The 22,534-nt window shown below is 35.1% G+C and overlaps 1 pseudogene; it reads left to right on the top strand.

Moving 5' to 3' along the window:
- Positions 1-12,716, top strand: LOC110739319 (annotated as a pseudogene).
- Positions 12,717-22,534: the final 9,818 nt, after the last annotated feature.

The following is a 22,534-nucleotide window of genomic DNA, read 5'->3' as shown; positions in this document are numbered from 1 at the left end:
TAGAAATAGTAAAGGGACAGGCCGACAGGAGATATTAAGCATATAGATTTCCATTGTGCAAGATGACTAACACCAAACAATTGATCCAATTAAGAGGGAGAGAGCAAGAAAATGCAGAAATGGGTGACAATTGCCTGCTCTTTCTACTATTTCTGATTAGACAAATTCCATTTATTGGAGCCAAACACTATAATCGCCAATTTTCCTTCAGATTTCATATTTGGTGCTAGTTCTTCTGCTTATCAGGTGCTCTTTCCTCCTAATTATTGTCAATTTTTTCTCTCTAGTTTCTTTGAAAATTCATTGATATCTACCAATTTTATTTATGGTGATTGTAATATTCTGTTTTTCTTGTTATTGAGTTGTAATTTTGCACTATATTGATGTAATTTTGCACTATATATAAGTAAAACCGTTAGTTGTCACCATTAATGGTGCTACTGGTGTTAGCGGTTTTACCCAATTTTACCAAATTTTTTTTATCAATTTCAGAAGATATTGTGATCATTTTGACTATAGTGAAAAGGAAAGAGAGTCAATTTCTCCATTAGTTTTTTATTATACGGAATAATGGATACACTTGAGATTTTCACAATCAAGGATAAATGGTTGGAAAATAAAAGAAATGTATTGAAAGAGTGGAATGTTGTAAAAAAAAAAAAAGGTTGATGCTACAAAATAACATATAGAAATGGAAAGATGCGCCTAGAATCTTTAATAGCTCGTGATTTTAATTTGTGCTTTCACATTGGAGGCTGCCCTCACTGTGAGTCGTTAAGAATGCCTCCTTAATACGAAGTAAGCATATTGATTATTACGAAATTCTACTATTCAATGCTGTTGGCCCTGCATTGTTTAGATTAGTGACGAATAAAACTATTGTCCAAACAATGAAAGGTTTTCCATTTAATTTCGATTTTAGTAAATTGCTTAACTTTCATTCATTTGATTTTGGAATGGGACATTGTTGGAAGTAAAGCTTGTTTGAAGGCTATACAAGTATACATTCAAGCAAATTTTGCATGAAATTGATAGATGAACCTTGTTAACCATGTGAGCCCATTTAACTTTTGACACTCAAATTTGACCTTATAAGGCAAAGGGAAAGACATGTTTATATGTATATGATATGATGTGAGAATAAGTTAATTCTGCAATACATTGCTAGATTAGTGTCATGTCTAGTGTCTAAGCATATGTGACCAAACATCATTAGCGAAGTTCTTGATATTATGAATTTCTACATTTTATACATCCTAAATTCTTAATGAAGCAAGGTGTGTACCACCCTATGAAGAGTTCTAGTGAAGTAGTGATGAATAGGTTGCCCTTGCTAAATGAAACGAGTACGAAATTACATAATTTCTCTGATATTTAACTTCTGCAAATTAATAAATATGTATATAGGTGGAAGGAGCAGCATTTGAGGATGGGAGGACTCCTAGCATCTATGATACTTTTTCTCATTCTGGTAAGTTCATCTTGTTGTGCCTTCTGCGCTTCAACCTTTAGCTAATTGTAATTGTTGTGCCTAATTAAATTTACTTCCTTTATATAGTTCCATTTCTTTTTGGTATGTGCTGATGTGTTCTAAGAGTGAAAGTTCAGGCATAAGTTTGTGACCACTATTAGTTGTTAACCTTTTTGCAAATCCAAGGATCATTATTATGGACATCCACCACCTATCGCCTCATATCACTAGTTTGGCAGTCAGCTATTCACAATTTCACATACCCTTCTTTTACTATTGTTTTTGAATTATACGTAAGAAAATGTATAGTGATGTGGGATATTGTTAGAATTGGCTTGATTACGATTTCAAAATATAAGAGATAATTGAATATATTAATTGTATAAGCTGTGCATTGACAATGTAAAACTCCTAAAGTTTGCAATGCTAAATAGAACAGAAGAAGTGTATTAATAGTGTTGTAATTTTCTCATCGATTTTTTTCTGCATGTGATGCTTTTGTCAAATGAGTATATTTTGTAAAACTATTTTATTATAAAGCACATGTTAATCCAGATCCAAATCTATGGAACTAAGATTCTGTTTTTTTTGCATGTGATTAATCTGCATTGAACCTGTATCCTAGTTCAAAGATAGGGACAGGATCCAATCCATTGCTACTACTGGTAGTGAAAGACTCAATTGGCAGCCTCCATATCTCATTGAAGTGGGGTACTAATCTTAAGAATAAATTATTGTGTGTTAAAAAGCAAGGTAAAACAAGTTGAATACACATTTCTGCACCACATCAGTACGCCTCATTGAAAATGCTCTCCCAAGGCATTTTTGAGTGCTCAAGCAGCAGGCACACCTTTTCGAACACTGCATATTTTTTTAGTTTACTGATGGGACAAATCTATACGGAAGTAATTTCGATTAGTCTGATGTTTTCTTTTCCGTTACATATCTTTTGTCAAAGGGTATTCATTCTTCATTTCAAATGCAATATTCATTTCAGGGCGTATAACTGGTGGTGGAGAAGTAGCATGCGATGAGTACCATAGATACAAGGTGACCAAGTCTTGAAGTTCATCTATTTTTTTTAGCCATATCCATTTTCCTTTTACACCACAATTTTCATACTCTTGCTAATCTTATTGTGACCAATTCCGCGTGATTATGATTCACTTTTGTCTACTCCTCAGGAAGATGTTCAACTTATGGTAAACACAGGATTGGATGCTTATCGATTCTCCATCTCTTGGTCAAGACTTATACCAAGTATCTATCTTCATACACTTCATATTCACTCAGATTGGTGAACCATAATTTTTTTTTTAATCAGGAACCACTTTCTTATTTGTCTTAGATGGCCGAGGACCTATTAACCCCAAAGGTTTGGTATACTACAACAACCTCCTCAATGAACTTATTAGCCACGGTTATATATTTGTATCTCCCAACTGATGTTTCGTTGCTTATGTTGTAGGAGCCGATATATGCACTTCAAAATATATACCCCATCTAGATTTAATACATTACCAAAGTGATAACTTAATCTGGGGAGAGGGAATAACTTACAGAGTTATAGTATTATAAGATTTTACTAAATAAATCACTAATAGATTTATGAGTTATGCCATTAGGTTTTGTAGCTCATTGCATCCTTATGATTTAAATTTTTTTGATTTAAGATTGCAGGAATACAACCGCATGTTACATTGATTCATTCAGATTTACCGCAGGTCCTTGAGGATGAATATGAAGGGTTTCTTAGTCCAAGGATCATGTGTGTTGCTTATTTCATTGCTTCAAATTTAGAAATAGTTTTGTCAGATTTTGCTATTCCAGCTTACAAATTTAGTTAATGTTTGAAGAAAAAGATTTATTTCAAATAAGTTGCTTACCATCAATTATATTTGAATACAGAGAAGATTTCACAGCATATGTTGATGTATGCTTCAGAGAATTTGGGGACAGGGTTCAGCATTGGACTACTTTCTATGAGGCCAATATATTCCCCTTGGGTGGTTATGATGCCGGGATTACACCCCCGGCTAGATGTTCCTATCCCTTTGGACTTGTGAATTGTACTATAGGAAATTCCACAACAGAACCATATGTTGTGGCTCACCAAATATTGCTGGCTCATGCATCAGCAGCAAGGATTTACAAGGAAAAGTACCAGGTATTATTCTATTATATAGAAAACTTAATGCATCTATTTATTGAAATCTGATGCTTTTATAGTAATGTAATCATTCCCCTTATGTATTTCTTGAGAATACTACCAAGATATATTTGCATCAAGGGTTAGATTGTCACCTTTGTAACTTCAGGTCACTTGTTTGAATTTTGCCACCTATAGGCTCTTTGTGTTGGAGATTAACCTTTTTTTTTTCCCATCACTAACAAAGTGTAACCTGCGGAGGTAATACCATCCTTACCACTCCTAAAAAAAGTCAAAATATACTAGTAAAATTTTTTTTAGAGACTGGAGTCAAGGAACCTCGGCCAGAAATTGTAAAATTTCTATGATGTGGTATGTACTTCCTAAGTTCCTATGTTCTTCTTTCTTGGGATGTCCCCCTTAGCATGTGCAGAGAATAGAGAAAGTAAATAGGGAGCTTAATTAAAATAATTTAAACTTCGGTAAGAAGAAAATGTCGGGTTATTAAGGTTTTAATTTAATTTTCTGTTTACCTTGTAGCTCTATTTTCTCTCTCTTATTGTGTGCAAATGGATGTTGCAAGACTTTTTTCAACAAATATAAGTAAATAGAAAAAGTACATTTTTATTATTTTTATTACAACATACGGCGTGTAAAGTTATGTCAAAGTGTCGAACTTCATCTATTTCATAAAATTTGCAATAATTCCTATTTTTATGTTGAATTGTTGAAACTATTTTGGAATGGAGAAAGTTTAAGTTGTGATTATCATCTTTTACGTCATTTTTATTTTATTGTTTTCATTTTTAGGCCTTGATAATTGGTAATAAATTTACCTCATTTTGGGACTAGTTACAAATTTTGCTGACTCATCTTAACATAGGCAAAGCAACGTGGATTCATAGGGTTCAATCTGTTTTCCTACCATTATCTTCTCCTCAAGAATACAACAGAAGATATACTTGCTGCTCAAAGATCATACATTTTTACTGTTGGTTGGTAAGTTCCAAAAATTTTCCTTTCAGTTACAGTTTGACTTCGAAAAGTAAAAGTGACAGCTCATTAATTGATTATTGTCTAAAGTTTATAAAGTTATGGACAAGAATAATAGAAAGAAAAACACTTAAAAAACTCTTACCATTATTAGAAGGGCAATGCCTAAACTATGGACAAGTATGTTACTCCATAATGTATTACGGAGTAAATGTTTTTTTTTTTTTTTGTAAGACAGCCATTACAAGCAACAAGTAAAGAAAAAAATTAGCCCACACCCATCTTTGCTTTAGTAGCCATGTTGTGGGCTCTAGTTACTAAGTCTCTTTGGACTTAAAACAAACAAGATAGTCTAAGTCTTCAGCTAGATAGAAGATGTTATGAACTAGGCTCTGAAATTCCACTGGAGCTTTATTAGGAGACTTCAACGCTTGTACTGCTTGCAGACAATCAGTATTGATCACCAGGTTCCTGTGGTTGGGGCTGTTAGCATATATGGCTTCCTTTATAGCTAGTAGCTCTGCTTGAAGAGGGGAGATACCGAGATAGCAAAGACTCTACTAGCTTCTCCTTGCCGTAGACTGTTTTCTTTCTCCGGACACCAAGCTATTGCTGCTTGCCATGTCTTTGGGATAAGGTGATTGTCTTTCTTCCAAGCTGCATCCAGTAATATCGACACGAAATCATCCTGCCTTGGGACTCCCATTCTCCAGATGGTCAGGGTTGATTGAAACCTTGCTTTATCTTCTTTCTCTGATGGTTCGGCGTCAGTGATTAGTAAAGCTTCACGCCACCTTAAGACGTGTATCTGTTCCAGCTCCAAAACCCTTTTTGGTTGTGCACTCACGCCCCTAAAAGCCAACTCGTTCCTATGTAGCCAAATAGCTCACAAGAGGGCTATGAAGTGACCCTTTAAGAGAATCTTTTCTTCAATTAAACTAGCTTATTGACCTTGTTGAAATTATAGTAGAGACGAGAGAGGGGAAAGAAGAACAAAACTTGTATTTAATCCACTTTAACAAATTACATCTTATGTCATTATATAGGTCAAAGAAATAACTTACAAGCCTAAAGATTAGCTAGCACGTATACTATTAATGCCATAAACATAGGAACCACTAGTACTAGGTGGGTAAACACTACGCTTACATGCTCCATGATTTACTCCATTAACCTGCTGATTTTATTAATGTTCCTAAACTATAGGAACTAGATACTTTGAATCAATAATCTAATATGCCCTCTTGATTCAAAGTTCATGACATTTACGTTCGACGACCACAATCAAAACATCATGAAGAGCTTGCTCTCCTCTTCCCATTTGAAGCAAATTTTCTTTGCTCCTACGAATCAGCTATGCCATAAACATGATCTCCATTCTTCCTTTATTTTGACTTATTTCTCATCAAATTTCACATCTTGTTGACACTTTAATTTGTGATTTACATCTCATCACCTACACAAATTTGTTGATGCACATCATCACCAACACAATTTTGTCGGAGCACCTGTCTCTGCATAGTCAAATTTGACATTATTTTTTTGTTGATGCACTTCTCATCAATAACTCATCTTGTTGATGAACATTATCACCAACTTACATACAATGGATCACATGTCTCCATTAACTCTCTTTGACATTGTCCTCAAATTGACCATGTCAACTTGCATTGTACCAAAAACCATTATTGTTACCTTGGAAATCGACTCTGCATTGGTTCGTAAAGATTACTCGATCTTTACCTCAAACAATTTTTCGCCCTCTTTTCACAATATTTAAATCGATTTTCATGGGCTATAAGGGAACAACACATCACACCTAACCATTACTTCTATGGTTAAACACAAAAGACACACAAAAATAAATTAAAAGATGTAATGCTCACAAACAATGAAATCAAGCTACATACGCTGCTAGTTTCTTTCACTCATTTTTTTTTTTTTTTTTTTTTTTTTTTGGTTTTCATAGCTCTTTCTCTCTCTCTTTTTGATCTTTCTTCCATCTCTTTTCCGGGTCTAACCAAAAGTTTTTGATACCATGTTAAAATTATAGTAGAGCTGGAAGAGGGGAAAGAAGAACAAAACTTGTATTTAATCCACTTTAACAAATTACATCTTATGTCTTTATATAAGCCAAAGAAATAACTAACAAGCCTAAAGATTATCTAGCACATATCCTATTAATGCCTTAAACACAGGAACCACTAATACTAGGTGGGTAAACATGCTCCAGGATTTACTTTACTAACCTAATGATTTTATTAATGTTCCTAAACTATAGGATTTAGATACTTTGAATCAATAATCCAACAGACACAGGCTGTTGAAAGTAAAATCGAGATATATATATTGATGATTGTATATTTATTGAATGGTGTTTCAAATAGTTTGTTTGCTTGTAGGATGTACTACAATTTTTCATCTTCCAAATTTCCATTAAAGGGTCTTTTTTTAATTTTAAATATTCCTAATTTTCTTTATTCTTTTTAGCATTGGAGATGCTCTCTTTTATTACTATATAATTTACTTAAACTATATAATGTTTGTAAGCTTTTGATTGAGTTATATTCCTTTGGCATGGTATTAAGAGCCAAGTAGGTCATAAGTTCAAATCTCATCTAACTCTCCATGTGGAAATATTTAGCTTCGAGTATAAGGGAGCCCATGGTGCATGTACAATCCATGCCTTTTACCCTTTACTTCTCCTGTGAACTAGGAAATGACACTCTTGTTTAGTTGCCCAAAAGCATTCTTAGGAATGGGCATGGAATTGTGTTTACAAAGGTGACGGTGGGTATCGAAAGTCAGTTTCCATGTACCATAGAAATTCTGATTTTCCAATGAAGTATTGTTTTCCCCATTTCATCTATTTCAAGCCGACCAAACAACGTGATAACTATTCAATTCCTAGGAATTAAAATCCCACTCTCTCCTCTATTTGCTTGCAACCAAGCAAGAGCTCTATGTAGTGAATGACTACACACTATGTACCGGTGAGCTTCGTATTTTCACCATTGCTTATTTGCTTATTTACTTTATTTGTTTGATTCAATTTTTAGTAAACGAAGTTAGGGAGGGGAAGGGAAAGAAAAGAAAAATATGAAAAACCTACTTTAATTTCCAGTGTTTGATTAATATAAGCAAGTGAATAAGTTGGGAATTTGATTTGATATGGAGTAGCTATTAATTCCCCCCTTTCTCCTAATTTTCTTCAATTTTGGGAGGAAGGGAAAGTGAAATTTTATCAAGGGCCTTTACCTTAACTTCCTTTAATTTTTTTTTTTTTTTTTCTTAAATCAATTCCATATAGTTTTTGGAATTAAACATGGGTTATTGAGTTATGATATATATCTTTTTCTTTCAATTCCTCTCATCCAAAAATGTTGTAGATGTGTTATGGACATACACGTTGGACCAAACAAATTTAGCTAAGGTTTGAAAATTTCACATTTGATTTGGATTTCGAAGAGGTTTTGGATCCAAAGATCAAGCGTTGATTTTGAAACTTTGGATTCCTTAGAGAACTCGGTTTTTACAGGAACCAATTTATCCATAAATTAGTGGTAAAACTATGAGTACATAGTTTTTCTTTTAAAAAGTGCTTTTTAAACAATGAATGCAGCATCCTTATAGCCAAAATGCCATGGTTTGTCTGTCACCAGGTTCATGGATCCCTTTGTGTATGGAGATTATCCTGGAATAATGAAAACTATTGCTGGCACCAGGCTTCCTCGTTTTACCAAAAATCAATCAGTAATGGTTAAGGGATCAATCGACTTTATAGGACTGAATTACTAGACTATCAGTTTTGCCAAAGACACAAAGCTTATCCAGGAGCAAAGGGATTACATGGCTGATGTGAGAGCAAAATAAATGAATGTGTATGTGTTGCTTAAACTGTAATCTCACTTTATGTACTTCGTACTAGTATTACTTTTATCTTAAAAATAGCCTTCCCTCTAACCCCAAAAAAAAGCCTTTAGTTTGCATATCTATCTGATTTATTTCAATTAATGTGAAGTTTTTGGGGAAAAATCCAAAAATAATAAAATAAAATTAAAATAAAAAAAAGCTGAAAAAGTTCAAGAATTTTTCGAAATTAGATTTTTAGGGTAAAAGTAGAATTTTTTATTTATTTATTTTAGTGCATGATTGCTACTATTATTGTTATTAGTTATTACTACAATGCTATTAAAAATAATTGCCGATTGCAACTTGACGAAAAAAATTTATACGCCCTTCGTTCTTTTTGTTCTATTCACTTACCTTTATAGACTAATCTTATTATTTTGGGATATTCTCAATGGTAACCCCCAACATGTGCTACGCACAAATGGTAACCCCTCTTTTTTGGATCATACAAAATGACCTTAATTTAATTTTTTCAATCACTCATAACCTTATTTCATTAAATTTATTAACTATAGTTAGATTTATATTAAAAAAAAAAAAAACTAATAAAATTAACCCAACCACCTGCCAGCCACCCCCACCTACCCAGCCACCACCACCAAAAAACCCACCCACCATAACCCAGCCGTAGCCACCGACGAGTCCTTCCCCCCGGAGTATCGTAGCACAACCCCCTTCCCCGACCACCCTCCCCTTTTCCCTTCCCTGAAAACTGCTGGAATTGAAGAATCGAGCCTGCCGGAATCAAGCCTGACGGAATCGCGCCTGCCGAAATTGTGGTGGCTGGAATTGTATTCAACTTGCAAAAATCAGCCGGATTTACCTCTCGAAATTGCCGGATTTCGCAACGAAACTAACGGATCTGGGCTTGCAATGTTGGCGGATTTTGACCTCGAAATCACCGGTTTTTGACCAGCGAAGGTTACCGGAATTTCGCCACAATCAACTGAAGAATCCCCTCCACAATCAACTGAAGGTTGCCGGAACGCCGAAATCTAGGGTTTTGATTTTAGGGAATTCGTTTTTGGGGTTTTAGGGTGTCGAGGATGGTGGTTTAAGGGGGAAAAGTGGGTAAAGATGGACGAATTAGCTTCGTTGGCGCAGGGGATGGGGTTTGGGCAGGTGGGGGTGGCCGGAAATCGGAAAGGGACGGGAAGGGGATGGGTTTTTGGGTAGGGTGGCCTGAAGGCAAGTGGGGCAGGAGGCCGGGGAGGTGGTGGCCTGAAGTTATGGAGGGGGAAAGGGAAGAAGAAGAAGAAGAAGAAGAAGAAGAAGAAGAAAGGGAAAACCCTCGGTGGCTTACGACTGGGTTATGGTGGGTGGGTTTTTTGGTGGTGGTGGCTGGCAGGTGGGGTGGTTGGGTTAATTTTATTAGTTTTTTTTTTAAATATAAATCTAACTATAGTTAATAAATTTAATGAAATAAGGTTATGAGTGATTGAAAAAATTAAATTAAAGTCATTTTGTATAATCCAAAAAAAGAGGGGTTACCATTGGTGCGTAGCACATGTTGGGAGTTACCATTGAGAATATCCCTATTATTTTTTTGAAAGATATAGACTATTTTTTTTTTCTTTTCATTATACACACTTTGTTTGATTCTTTAGCTAACCCTTTTTCTTGGACAAATCCATCTTTTTCTACATTTTCTCTCTTACAATTTTATCCTAGGTACTCACAATTTACTATATTTTTTTGAATTGTGTTTGAGTAGCCAAATACAAGTAGAACATAAAAGAACAAAGGGAGTAGTTGTGTTTTATTATGCTGATTTAGCTGATATATATATGTTTTAATTTGCTGCAGTTTCTAACAGTAGCAGTGAGTCGCCTGCTGACGTGGTAATTACTAAGAAATTACATTTTAGCCATTGAAGTTGCTACATTTGCATTTCTCTCCTTTCTAATCTAATTACATTTATTTTCTATTTGATTCCTCAGCATACATATCCTAACTTACCCTGGGGTTTGCAAGGATTTTGGAGTACTTCAAGAATGTTTATGGCAATCCTCCTGTTTACATTCATGAAAATGGTACATTCTCTCCCCTTTTGCTGTTTGCTACATGAACTATAATTCAAACTGCAATGGCTTATATATGACCTTTTCTCCCCTCCCTTTATGTTACTCTTTCTCCATTCTCTTAGTAACACCATTCTTCATTCAATGTTTGATTTATGCATCTGGGTGCACCTGTTTTAAAACGACAATCTCATCAATATTAAACTTGTGCACCTCACCATTAGATATGTTTTATCTACATTCATGAAGATAATGTCATAATAAAAAAAACATAGATTAAATGAATATATAATTCAGACTCAAATAACATATAGTTCAAACCTATAGTACATAGGTAAATAACATTGATTATATAATAACTATATGTTATTATAGTTCAAATCTATAGTACATATCTAGGTAAATAAGTAACATTGAGTTATTTTCTTTTAGTATGCATGGAGTGGTAGGCACTCGCACCATGAGCACTATGCACCTAGGCTCACCCTCTACTTGTTCTTTTTCTCTCCTTACTCGATGAAGATGTACATGAACAAGTGAAAGGGTTGTAATCCAATTACTATTAACAATTCTTTGGTATTTAATTGTAATTTTGTGACAGGCCAAGTGACAGATTACAATTCGTCGTTGAATGATCCATCAAGAGTAGAGTATTTGCAAGGTCATATTGGGGGTGTGCTTGATGCAGTGAGTTAAGATCAATTTTTTTTAATGTATCCTGTTCAGTAAACCAATATTTGAATCGAAATTCTAAAATGAATGCATAAAGGGTGAACCAGATTTTGTTAAAAAAAAAAAAAAACTCACTCCCTCGCAATTTATGTCCGGTTAAGCTGTTGATAGGGGTGGGCCAAAAAGTTTATGAATGTAAGTATATGTAAAGGTGAACATATACACTACATTATTATATGGTAGTAAATTTTTAGGTGTGATATCCGAGATATGAGATTAAAATCCGTCCGTACTATGGAGTAGTATCTTAGGTTGCTCTATGAAGAGAAAGATATATGGGTGATTGAATTCCAAGATAATTTACATGGATTAACTAAATTTGCATTGGTAGTTATGAATATTGGCATATTGCCTTGTAAATATCACAGCATTTAAAAATTGAAAGTAGATTGAGAACAACAAAATTGGTAATAGAAAGTGTAGATATTGTGAAGGAAAATGGTTAATGTGTTAGGGGTTGATATTTTTACTTCCATTATACTAGTCATTTGAACCAAAATTTGAGACACCTAAAGTGAAGGATAAAATCAGAACCTATGAAGTACTTTAGTTTTGTTTACTGCGCACCAGATTTTTTTTAGTCAATTCTACAGTTTTAATGTTTTTGCCCTCGAATTGTTTGCCGAAATGGATCGAATACAAAAGGGTATATTGTGTGGTCGTTCTTGGACTTGTATGAGTTATTGTTTGGCTACGATAACACCTATGGTCTATATTATGTTAACTTCAGTGATCCGAGTTCTAAGTTATCCCAAAACTGGTACTCTGGATTTTTGAAAGGGGAAATTGTGAGAGTTGATGAAGGCAATAAAGCTGAAGGCATTAAGCACCAAAGTTACTAATATCGTGGTAGACCCTGTTAGTTATGATTGTGGAAGTTAATTTTTTGATATAGAAATTTGCAGGTGAATAAAAAAGCAAAGCTCTATATATGGCTTGTAGGCAAAAATTGCATCCAAAATTGTTCCAGGAGGAGTATGTTATATAAAAAAAAACCAAGAGCTTCTAATGACAAGTTAATTACTATATTATGTTTAGTTTATTCTCCGATGGTTAGCTACTTCTAAACTCCTATATTTTGACACCCATCAAACCCACAAGCATGAAGCATCCCTTACATACACTCTCTCTTAAGAGCACTTTAGGCGTTGTAGTCTCATGTATTGTATTCATTTAGCTCCGTTTGGTTTGATTGCAAGATAGTTTTCTTTTGTTTGGTTCTTACAGAAAAAGGTAAAGAGAAATTAAAAATAGGATTAGAAATGTGGGGATGGATGAGAGGGAAAGTTAAAAAAGGATAAGGAGAAGAGAGGAAAATGTTATGGCTTTCCTTATTTTGTGAAGGAAAATGTTTTCCACCATTATGAATGCAATTTTTCACCATTAGGAAAATTATTTTTCACCCCTTCACAAACCAAGCAAAGGAAAATGAGAAATAATGAAAAGTCATTTTCATGAAAATATTCTATATCAAATCAAACGGTGTTCATGCATTTTCTTTTTGAGGGAGAAAGTCGAAAGGGTAGTTCATCTCATTTCCAAAGACGATGTACATTTTCGCATTCTTGCATTTCCACTCCTAGCATACGCACTTGTCACACTATTATTGTGTCACATATAGCAACCCTTGACACACACTCACATATACCTTAGCTTTAGTTATCCACAGCTCATTTGAATTAAATGAGTAAACTTATACTAAGACTCTAAGAGTTAGTAACATTAAAATTTAACTTTGTTTATTTTTATTTTAGGATGTTTTTATGGTAGTCATCATCAAAATGTGTTGGAATATTTAGAGTGTTAATGGTTGCGCGCTCGCGAACCATGAGTAGCGCCTGCGCTACGTAGGCACGGCCGCTCTGAGATCGTGCCTAAACCGCGGACCTCACTGGATTTTGGATCTTTGGAAGTGCAGAGTTGGCGCGCCCACGCGTCCTAGTGACGCGCCCGCGCTTCTGGTTGCGCCTAAACTGCGCCCCCTTCTGTCTTCCTGTGAAAATTTCGCATTTCTGATGAGAAGCGCCCACTCCCGATATAGGAGCGCCCGCTCCACCTGATGGCGCGCCCACGCCTCTTGGTGGAGCGCCCGCGCCTCCCTGTTTTGCGGTTATTTCTGACGGTTGAGTCTTTTGTTAAAAGAGATCAATTCGTGAAAGAAGAGATATAACATATTCTTCTTCTCCCCAAGCAGTATTCTCTACAATTTTTCTCTCAAAAACTTTGCAAACTTTTGTTAGAAAACTCTTGCAATCATTCTAACTTGTGTGAATTTATCATCTTTACTTCGATTCTACTACTAAGGACGAAGTGGCTGTCAATTGTATCTCAAAGAGGATTTCCGGTTTAAACCCAAGTACCGTGTGGGGGAAATAAACCTCTTTAGGAAAGTATTTATACGCCTTTGACAGTGTATCAAGGTCATAGTCTCAAGGGGCATTGCAATTCTCATGTTCATGTGTGCTTTGATTGGCTTGGAGTTGAGGCAAGTTTCATAGTCTTCACATTAGTGTTTTGTTTAGAAATTTCTGTAATTTCTTAGACTTATTAATACTTGATTATAACACCTTAGTTGTGGTTGTTGTAATTACTTTACTTTGTTATTGTAATCATATTATTTAGGTTTTGTCCCACACAAGTGTTAAGTGCTTTTCTAGTTTGAATTTACTGAAAACCTAACAATCTAAAGAGGTTTAGTTCCTAGAATAATCAAGTATGTCTAGTGTGAAGGAATTAACAACAAACTTTGTCAAACTCAAAAAGTTTGACGGTGTTGAATTTAGGAGATGGAAGAAGAAAATGTATTTTCTTCTTACATCTCTTAATGTTGCCTATGTTATAAGTACTCCAAGGCCGGATGAACATGAGAATGAGACCTTGGAATCCGTTCGGGAAAGATCGAAATGGGACAACGATGATTTTATTTGTCGTGGTCATATTTTGAATGGTATGGAGGACGATCTTTTTGATGTTTATCAAAACATCGAGTCGGCCAAGGAGCTTTGGGAGCCTTTGGAAAGCAAGTATATGGCTGAAGATGCATCAAGTAAGAAATTCTTAGTTAGCAATTTTAATAATTTTTAATTTGTTGATGGTCGATCCATAATGGATCAATTTCATGAGTTGCAACGCATCTATGGTAGCTTAGAACAACATGGTATTTCTATGAATGAGTTGTTTGTTGTTTCTAGCATAATTGATAAATTGCCCCCTAGTTGGAAAAATGTGAAGCATGACTTGAAACATAAGAAAGAGGACATGACATTGTCCGGTTTGGCCACCCACCTTCAAATTGAAGAGGGGATTCGAGCCATGGAAGGAGCTAAGGATGGAAATCCTAGCACATCTACCGTGAATATGGTAGATGAAGGGAGAGCTAGTGCATTTACTAGTGGAAAGAGGAAGAATAACAATTCTTCCAAAGGAAAGTCCAAAAGGCAAGCAAACAATAACAAGTTTGCTCGTTGGGAATGCGGTAAGGTTGGTCACCGCAAGAAGGACTGCTTTTCTTTTAAGAAAAGGGTGGAGAAAGCCAAGGAGGGCCGTGCTAATGAAAGCAAGGACCCACCCACCAAAGGTAATCCAACACATGAGGTTGAATTTAATTCCGGTTTGGATTTAAATGCAACGGATCCTAACATATTTGTTGTGCAGGATGATGACTCATGGTTGATTGATTCGGGGGTTTCAAGGCACGTGTGCAAGAGTAAGCATTGGTTCAAAACCTTTCAAAAGGTTGTTGATGTAGAAGACCTCTACATGGGGAACAACTCTACCATCAAGGTCCTTGGAAGAGGGCAAGTTGAGCTAGTGTTTAGTTCGGGAACTGCAATAGTTCTTAGGAATGTTTTGTATGCTCTGGAAATTAGTAGAAATCTTGTATCCGGGCCTTCCCTGAATAGTCTTGGCTATAAGTTAGTATTTGAAGCTAATAGATGCATTATTACTAGGGGTGTAATGTTTATAGGTCGTTGCTACTTGGATAATGGTTTGTTTAAACTTTCTTTAAAGGACAAGTATGTTTGTAATGATGATTTATGTTTGAATGTTGATGTCAATGATAATCATGTTGATTTGAATTTATTTGACTTGTGGCATTCTAGATTAGGACATGTGAATTACAATAAAATCCTTTTCATGTCCAAACAAGAATTGATTCCTTGTTGTGATATTTCTCTTAATAAGTGTTCTACTTGCATGTTGAACAAGATCACTAAAACTCCATTTAAGAGAGTTGAGAGAAGTTCTAACATTTTAGAACTGATCCATAGTGACTTGTGTGATTTTCATAGTACTCCTTCTTTGGGGAACAAAATATACATGGTTACTTTTATAGATGATTATTCTAGGTTTTGTTACGTGTATCTTTTGCATTCCAAAGATGAAGCTTTAACCCAGTTTGATATTTATAAAAGAGAAGTAGAATTGCAAGTAGATTCATTTATTAAGAGAATTAGAACTGATAAGGGAGGGGAATACTATGATCCAATTTATTTCCAATATTTCGGTATAATTCATGAGACAACAGCTGGTTATGCACCACAATCAAATGGTGTAGCTGAAAGGAAAAACAGAACTCTTGAAGAGATGGTTAATTCCATGCTATCTTACTCTGGTTTGAGTGAAGGGTTTTGGGGTGAAGCAATGTTGACAGCATGTCACATTCTTAACCGGGTTCCCACAAAGGGAAAAGAATCGACTCCTTATGAACTTTGGTACAAAAGAAAGCCAAACTTGAAGTATCTCAAGGTTTGGGGTTGTAGGGCAGTCGTAAGAGTTCCCGGCAACAAGAAAAGAAAGCTCGGTGAAAGGGGCTTGGATTGCATATTTATAGGTTATGCTGAGCATAGCAAAACCTATAGATTCTATGTAATAGAACAAAATGACTATATATCTGTTCATTCAGTTATAGAGTCAAGAGATGCAATTTTTGATGAAAACTGATTTTCATTAATGAGTAGACCGAAAGATCTACAAATTAGCCAATGATAGGGAGATAGTAGAGTTGAATGATCAACTTGAAACTCATGAAAGTACATTTGATAATGAGAATGTTGAAACTCCTCAATTGAGGAGAAGTACTAGAGAAAGGAAAATTAGGAATCCTCTAGATGACTTCATAATTTATTTGGTTGAAGGATCTAGGGATGTCCTTAGTTCTACTACTCCATATTGTTTCAATGTGGATAGTGACCCAAAGACATATAGTGAAGCAATATCTTCCCAAGATAGTTCATTTTGGAAATAGGCTATAAATGATGAGATGGATTCCATCATGGGAAATAACACTTGGGTCATAGAGGATTTACCTCCCGATTGCAAACCTCTTGGTTGCAAATGGATTTTCACTAGGAAAAGGAGGCCGGATGGCTCCATAGTGAAGTTTAAAGCCAGATTGGTTATCCAAGGCTTTAGGCAAAAGCATGGTGTTGATTATTTTGACACCTATGCATCGGTTGCAAGAATAACCTCGATAAGGTTGTTAATTGCAATGGCTTCGGTATATAATCTAGTGATTCATCAAATGGATGTCAAAACGGCATTCCTTTATGGAGATCTAGAGGAAGAAGTGTATATGAAACAACCCGAAGGGTTTGTTTTGGAAGGACATGAAGATAAGGTGTGTAAATTGGTTAAGTCATTGTATCGACTTAAACAAGCACCAAAACAGTGGCATCGGAAATTTGATGACACGATTTTGTCTTTTGGATTCAAAGTGAATCAAGCTGATAAGTGTATATATAGCAAATTTGATGACAAAGGTCATGGTGTCATCATTTGTCTATATGTTGATGATATGCTTATCTTTGGTACAAGTCTACAACAAGTAGAATTGACCAAGGAATTCTTATCCTCATCTTTTCAGATGAAGGATTTGGGGGAGGCGGATGTCATTTTCGGCATCAAGATTGTTAGGAATAATGGAAGGCTTATATTAAGTCAATCTCATTACATTGAGAAAATGATCAAACAGTTCAATATGTTTGATAAGTGTCCCGTGAACACCCCCCTGGGAACCCAATGTAAAATTGGTTAAAAATTCGGGGAAAACAATTTCCCAATTGGAATATTCAAGGATAATTGGATCCTTGATGTATGCCATGACTAGTACAAGACCGGATATTGCATTGGCTGTGGGAAAACTAAGTAGATTTACTAGTAACCCGGGTGCACATCATTGGTTTGCAATTAGAAGGGTCTTGAGGTACCTTAAGGGTACGTTAGACTATGGTCTATCTTATAGTGGATTTCCTTCGATTTTGGAAGGATATTCTGATGCAAGTTGGATCACTTACAAAGAAGATGATTCTTCTGTAAGTGGTTGGGTTTTCATGTTTGGGGGAGGTGCCATTTCATGGTCTTTCAAGAAACAAACTTGCATTGCGGATTCCACTATGGCAGCTGAGTTTATAGCTCTTGCTTCAGCTAGTAAGGAAGCTGTGTGGTTGAGGAATCTCATGCTAGAGATGCCTTTATTGTCAAAGCCAATGCCACCGGTGGCAATCCATTGTGATTCCAATTCGGCGTTGATAAAGGCTTATAGTCAAGTATACAATGGTAAGTCTCGGCATATTTCACTAAGGCATAGCCTAGTGAAAGAGCTTATCAATGATGGGGTCATAAGTCTTGACTATGTTCCAACAAAGTTGAATTTGGCGGATTGCTTTACAAAGGCAATGCCAAAGCATTCCATTATATTTGCTATGAATGGAATGGGTTTATGTCCAAAAACACAAATTTGTGAAACCCAATCTAACGCTTGAAGAAACATCAAGTCTTAGATTCAATGTGGTTGAATTGCATTTTTAATGTTTGTCAGCAATATTTGATGACCCATTTTGCTATGGTACTTGTGATGTGTAAGGTAGCGTCATTTAAATTTCTCAAAGATTTAGAGTTGAGAAGCTCTAAATGTAAGTGTCTTGTCACAAGGGCACATACACGTATATAAGAACCTATCTATATAAGTTCGAAGTTTAGCCGCTTCAAGAAGTCTAATTGGACATATAGACTTCGATGAACTTATGAAAGATACGGACACATGGCTGTATAAAAGTGTCAAGTGATGATTAATTCGATTTGTCTTGTGTGTACTTCACCTTCGAATGATTAGATATATCCGTGTGATTCAATCCGTATGGAAATCATGGGATATGATCATCGTTAAGTGTGTTGTACTAGGTGTCAATTCAATCCGAAGGGACATTGACATTGAAGCATGAGATGTGGTTTAATTGTAAGAAGTGGAGAATGTTTTAAGAAAAACTCTAAATGGGGGAGGATTTTTGGAATATTTAGAGTGTTAATGGTTGCGCTCGCGAACCATGAGTAGCGCATGCGCTACGTAGACGCGGCCGCTCTGAGATCGCGCTTAAATCGCAGACCTCACTGGATTTTGGATCTTTGGAAGTGCAGAGTTGGCGCGGCCGCGCGTCAGGTGGCGCGCCCGCGCGTCCTAGTGGCGCGCCCGCGCTTCTGGTCGCGCCTAAACCGCGCCCCCTTCTGTCTTCCTATGGAAATTTCGCATTTCTGATGAGAAGCGCCCGCTCCCGATATAGGAGCGCCCGCTCCACCTGATGGCGCGCCCGCGCCTCTTGGTGGAGCGCCCGCGCCTCCCTGTTTTGCGGTTATTTCTGATGGTTGAGTCTTTTGTTAAAAGAGATCAATTCGTGAAAGAAGAGATATAACATATTCTTCTTCTCCCCAAGCAGTATTCTCTACAATTTTTCTCTCAAAAACTTTGCAAACTTTTGTTAGAAAACTCTTGCAATCATTCTAACTTGTGTGAATTTATCATCTTTACTTCGATTCTAGTACTAAGGACGAATGGCTGTCAATTGTATCTCAAAGAGGATTTCCGGTTTAAACCCAAGTACCGTGTGGGGGAAATAAACCTCTTTAGGAAAGTATTCATACGCCTTTGACAGTGTATCAAGGTCATAGTCTCAAGGGGCATTGCAATTCTCATGTTCATGTGTGCTTTGATTGGCTTGGAGTTGAGGCAAGTTTCATAGTCTTCACATTAGTGTTTTGTTTAGAAATTTCTGTAATTTCTTAGACTTATTAATACTTGATTGTAACACCTTAGTTGTGGTTGTTGTAATTACTTTACTTTGTTATTGTAATCACATTATTTAGGTTTTGTCCCACACAAGTGTTAAGAGCTTTTCTAGTTTGAATTCACTGAAAACCTAACAAAATGACTATCACAATACTTAATTTTTATTGGCCGATTTTAGCTAACATTCAAAAAATTAAATATAAATCTTAAAAAAATTATTAGCTAACATTCAAAAAATTAAATTCCGAAAAAATGATTTTTTAAAAAAGAAAAATAATTTTTAATACGTTTGATAATAATAAAATAAAATTAAAAAAAAAAACCCAAAATTCACCCAATGAAAATTAAGTATAGTGGTAGTCGTTTGTAGGATTTTCATTTTATTTGAGTAAAAAATGTTTATTTCAAAAGTGGAAAACTTTATTTGAGTTGAATTATTGGAATTATTATTGTTATTGTTGGAGTAATATATAAGCTTATTTTTGGCTATTCATGGTCTCACTTGTAGTAAACATGATGAAGAATTTAGACAAATTTGGTTGTTATTAAAATTCCGATTTAAATCTTAGAATCTTACGATTTTACAATTTATGTATGTCATACGATTCAATTTACGATTCTACCCGATTTTACATATTTTTCTTAACTAGCAAAATCCTTACAAGTTTAAAACATACCTACATATTTATTTTATAAATATATATTATCAATTATTGGTTGCTTAATGGACAAACAACTATAATAATTAGGTTTCGAACTCATAATTTAAATATATTTAATTAAATTTGGAAATAACTTCTTGATTATGCATGTCGGTAGAATCTTACGATTCTACGATTCGATTCTGAGAGCCCTTTCCAATTCCAAGTAGAATCCCGATTTTAATACTCCTATTGGCTTTTTATCATTTTTCTCCTCTCACATCCCTTAATTTTCACTAAAATGTAAAATTTATTATCTTTCTTACAATTTTATAATGACTCCAACTATCCTCTTTACTTCTCATTATAATATCATATTAAAGTTTTTGATTTAACTAAATTCCATTCAATTTATGACACTTGTACAAAACAGACAATATCAAGAAAAAAAAAATGGTACAGATATATAATAATTGAGGAAATGTTTTGTTATTTAAACTTATCTGATAGCTTAAGGTCAAGTAAGTTTTCAATGTTGTTTTGTTTTTGACAATGGTTTAAATTTCACAATGTTATTAAGAATTGAATTGAAACATTTAGGAAAATTCAACAACGAGTTTGATAAAAAAAAAAAAATAATAATAATAATAGAAAAATTCAACAAGGAGTTCAAATATTCTAGTCTTAAGATTTCTTTAAAATTAAGCTATCTGGACTTTTTCCAATACTTACATACTCCAATATATATGAAAAAATATATTTATATGAGATCTTATTAAAATATTTTCAATATATAATTTTCGTATATCAAAATAATATAATTTTTAATAATTAAAAATGGGAAATTTTCAATGGTGACCCCCAACTTATGCAACGCACCAATGGTAACCCTCTTGAAAATTAATTATACAAAATGACCTTTTTAAAGAATTTTATTCCAAATATAACATTAATGAGTGTTTTATTATTTAAAAAATTAAACTATGGTTAGATTTTTATTTAAAAAAAAAAAAAAAAAAAAAAAAAAAAAAAAAAAAAACCAACCAGCCACCTTCACCCAGTCGCTGCACCTCCTTCACTGTCAACCAGCCGACGCCGCCCCCTTCACCATCAACCAGCCGACGATATTAGCCGCCGCCGCAACCTTCACCTTCAACCAGCCGCCACCACCACCTCTACCCTCATTCTTACCCCAAATCGAAACCCCCCACCAGACCAAGACCCGACACCTCCTTCAGACCCAGAACCAGACCACCGCTCCTCCTCCCACCATAACCCATAACCCTCCCTTTCTATCTCCTCTCCACCAACAACAACCCGAAACCACCCACCTACCCAAATTTGAAAGTGATTTCGGTTCAAGTGGGGGTTACTGGGTTTGGGTTTCGGGCGAGGGTGGTTTCGGTTCAGCTAGTGGCGGGTGAGGGGGAGGGGAAGGGGGCGGAAAATGGTCGGGATTTGGGGCGTTCGACGGTATAAAAGTGGTCGTGGGGTTTGGGTTCGACGGTCTGGAGGTTTGGGTTCGGCGATCTGGGGGTGGTCATCGTTCCGATTTCGACGGTCTAGTGGTGGTCAGGCAGTAGGTCGCTAGTAGTGAAAGGGAAGGAGGATAGGGTGGCTGGTTGGTGGTGTGGGTGGATGGGTTGGTGGTTGTTATTTTTTAAAGTGTTATTTTTGTAAAAAAAAATAAAATTAACCATAGTTAATTTTAATTAACTATTTAATGAAATAATGTTATTAGGGGGATAAAATTCTTAACTAAGGTCATTTTGTATAATAAAAAAAAAAAAGGGAGGTTACCATTGGTGCGTAGCAGAAGTTAGGGGTCACTATTGAAAATTTCCCATTAAAATTAATGATATAAATGTCAATTTTATATCATCAAGTGTAAATAGTCAAATAGAGTATAAAATAAAGAGCATGATGAGTTTCATGCCTGCATGACTCATTGACTCATACCCTTAAAAACGACTACCAGTCTACCACTATTTGAGTAATTATTGATTCAGATTGAGACCAATAAAGATTGGACAGCAAGAAATAAACACAAATACATACATACATAATCCGTATGCATCAAAATCATCATACGTAGCGCTTTAGTATTGTTTTTTCGTTAAACTGAAGGGTATTGGCTGTTACTTTAATTAATGGTTAACTATGTGAATATGCTTTGCTGTAATATGCCTTCAGTTGAAAATGATATGTAAGTCGGCATGCTTTGCTGTAATATGCCTTCAGTTGAAAATGATATGTAAATCAGCAAGTGAATGAGTAAACTAAAATATACGGAGTATATACTTCCTCCGTTTTATTTTAGTTGATAATTTTGATTTTTGGTACATTATTTTTATTTTGGGATGTATATTTAAGAAAAAACATAATCTAATGAAATTTGTCTTCTTATTTATTTTTTAAATATCAATTTTTATTATAGATATTTGAAGATATTATTACTTGAAGTTACACATTGACAAATTAGCATTGAAAAATGTGTCAACTAATATGAACTAGAGAAAGTATTTACTCTTTGCTAAAACATAAATTTTTATA

This window comes from Chenopodium quinoa, unplaced genomic scaffold (assembly GCF_001683475.1).
Source record: "Chenopodium quinoa cultivar QQ74 unplaced genomic scaffold, ASM168347v1, whole genome shotgun sequence".
Lineage (NCBI taxonomy): Eukaryota > Viridiplantae > Streptophyta > Magnoliopsida > Caryophyllales > Amaranthaceae > Chenopodium > Chenopodium quinoa.
This window is presented reverse-complemented; position numbering and strand designations above follow the sequence as displayed.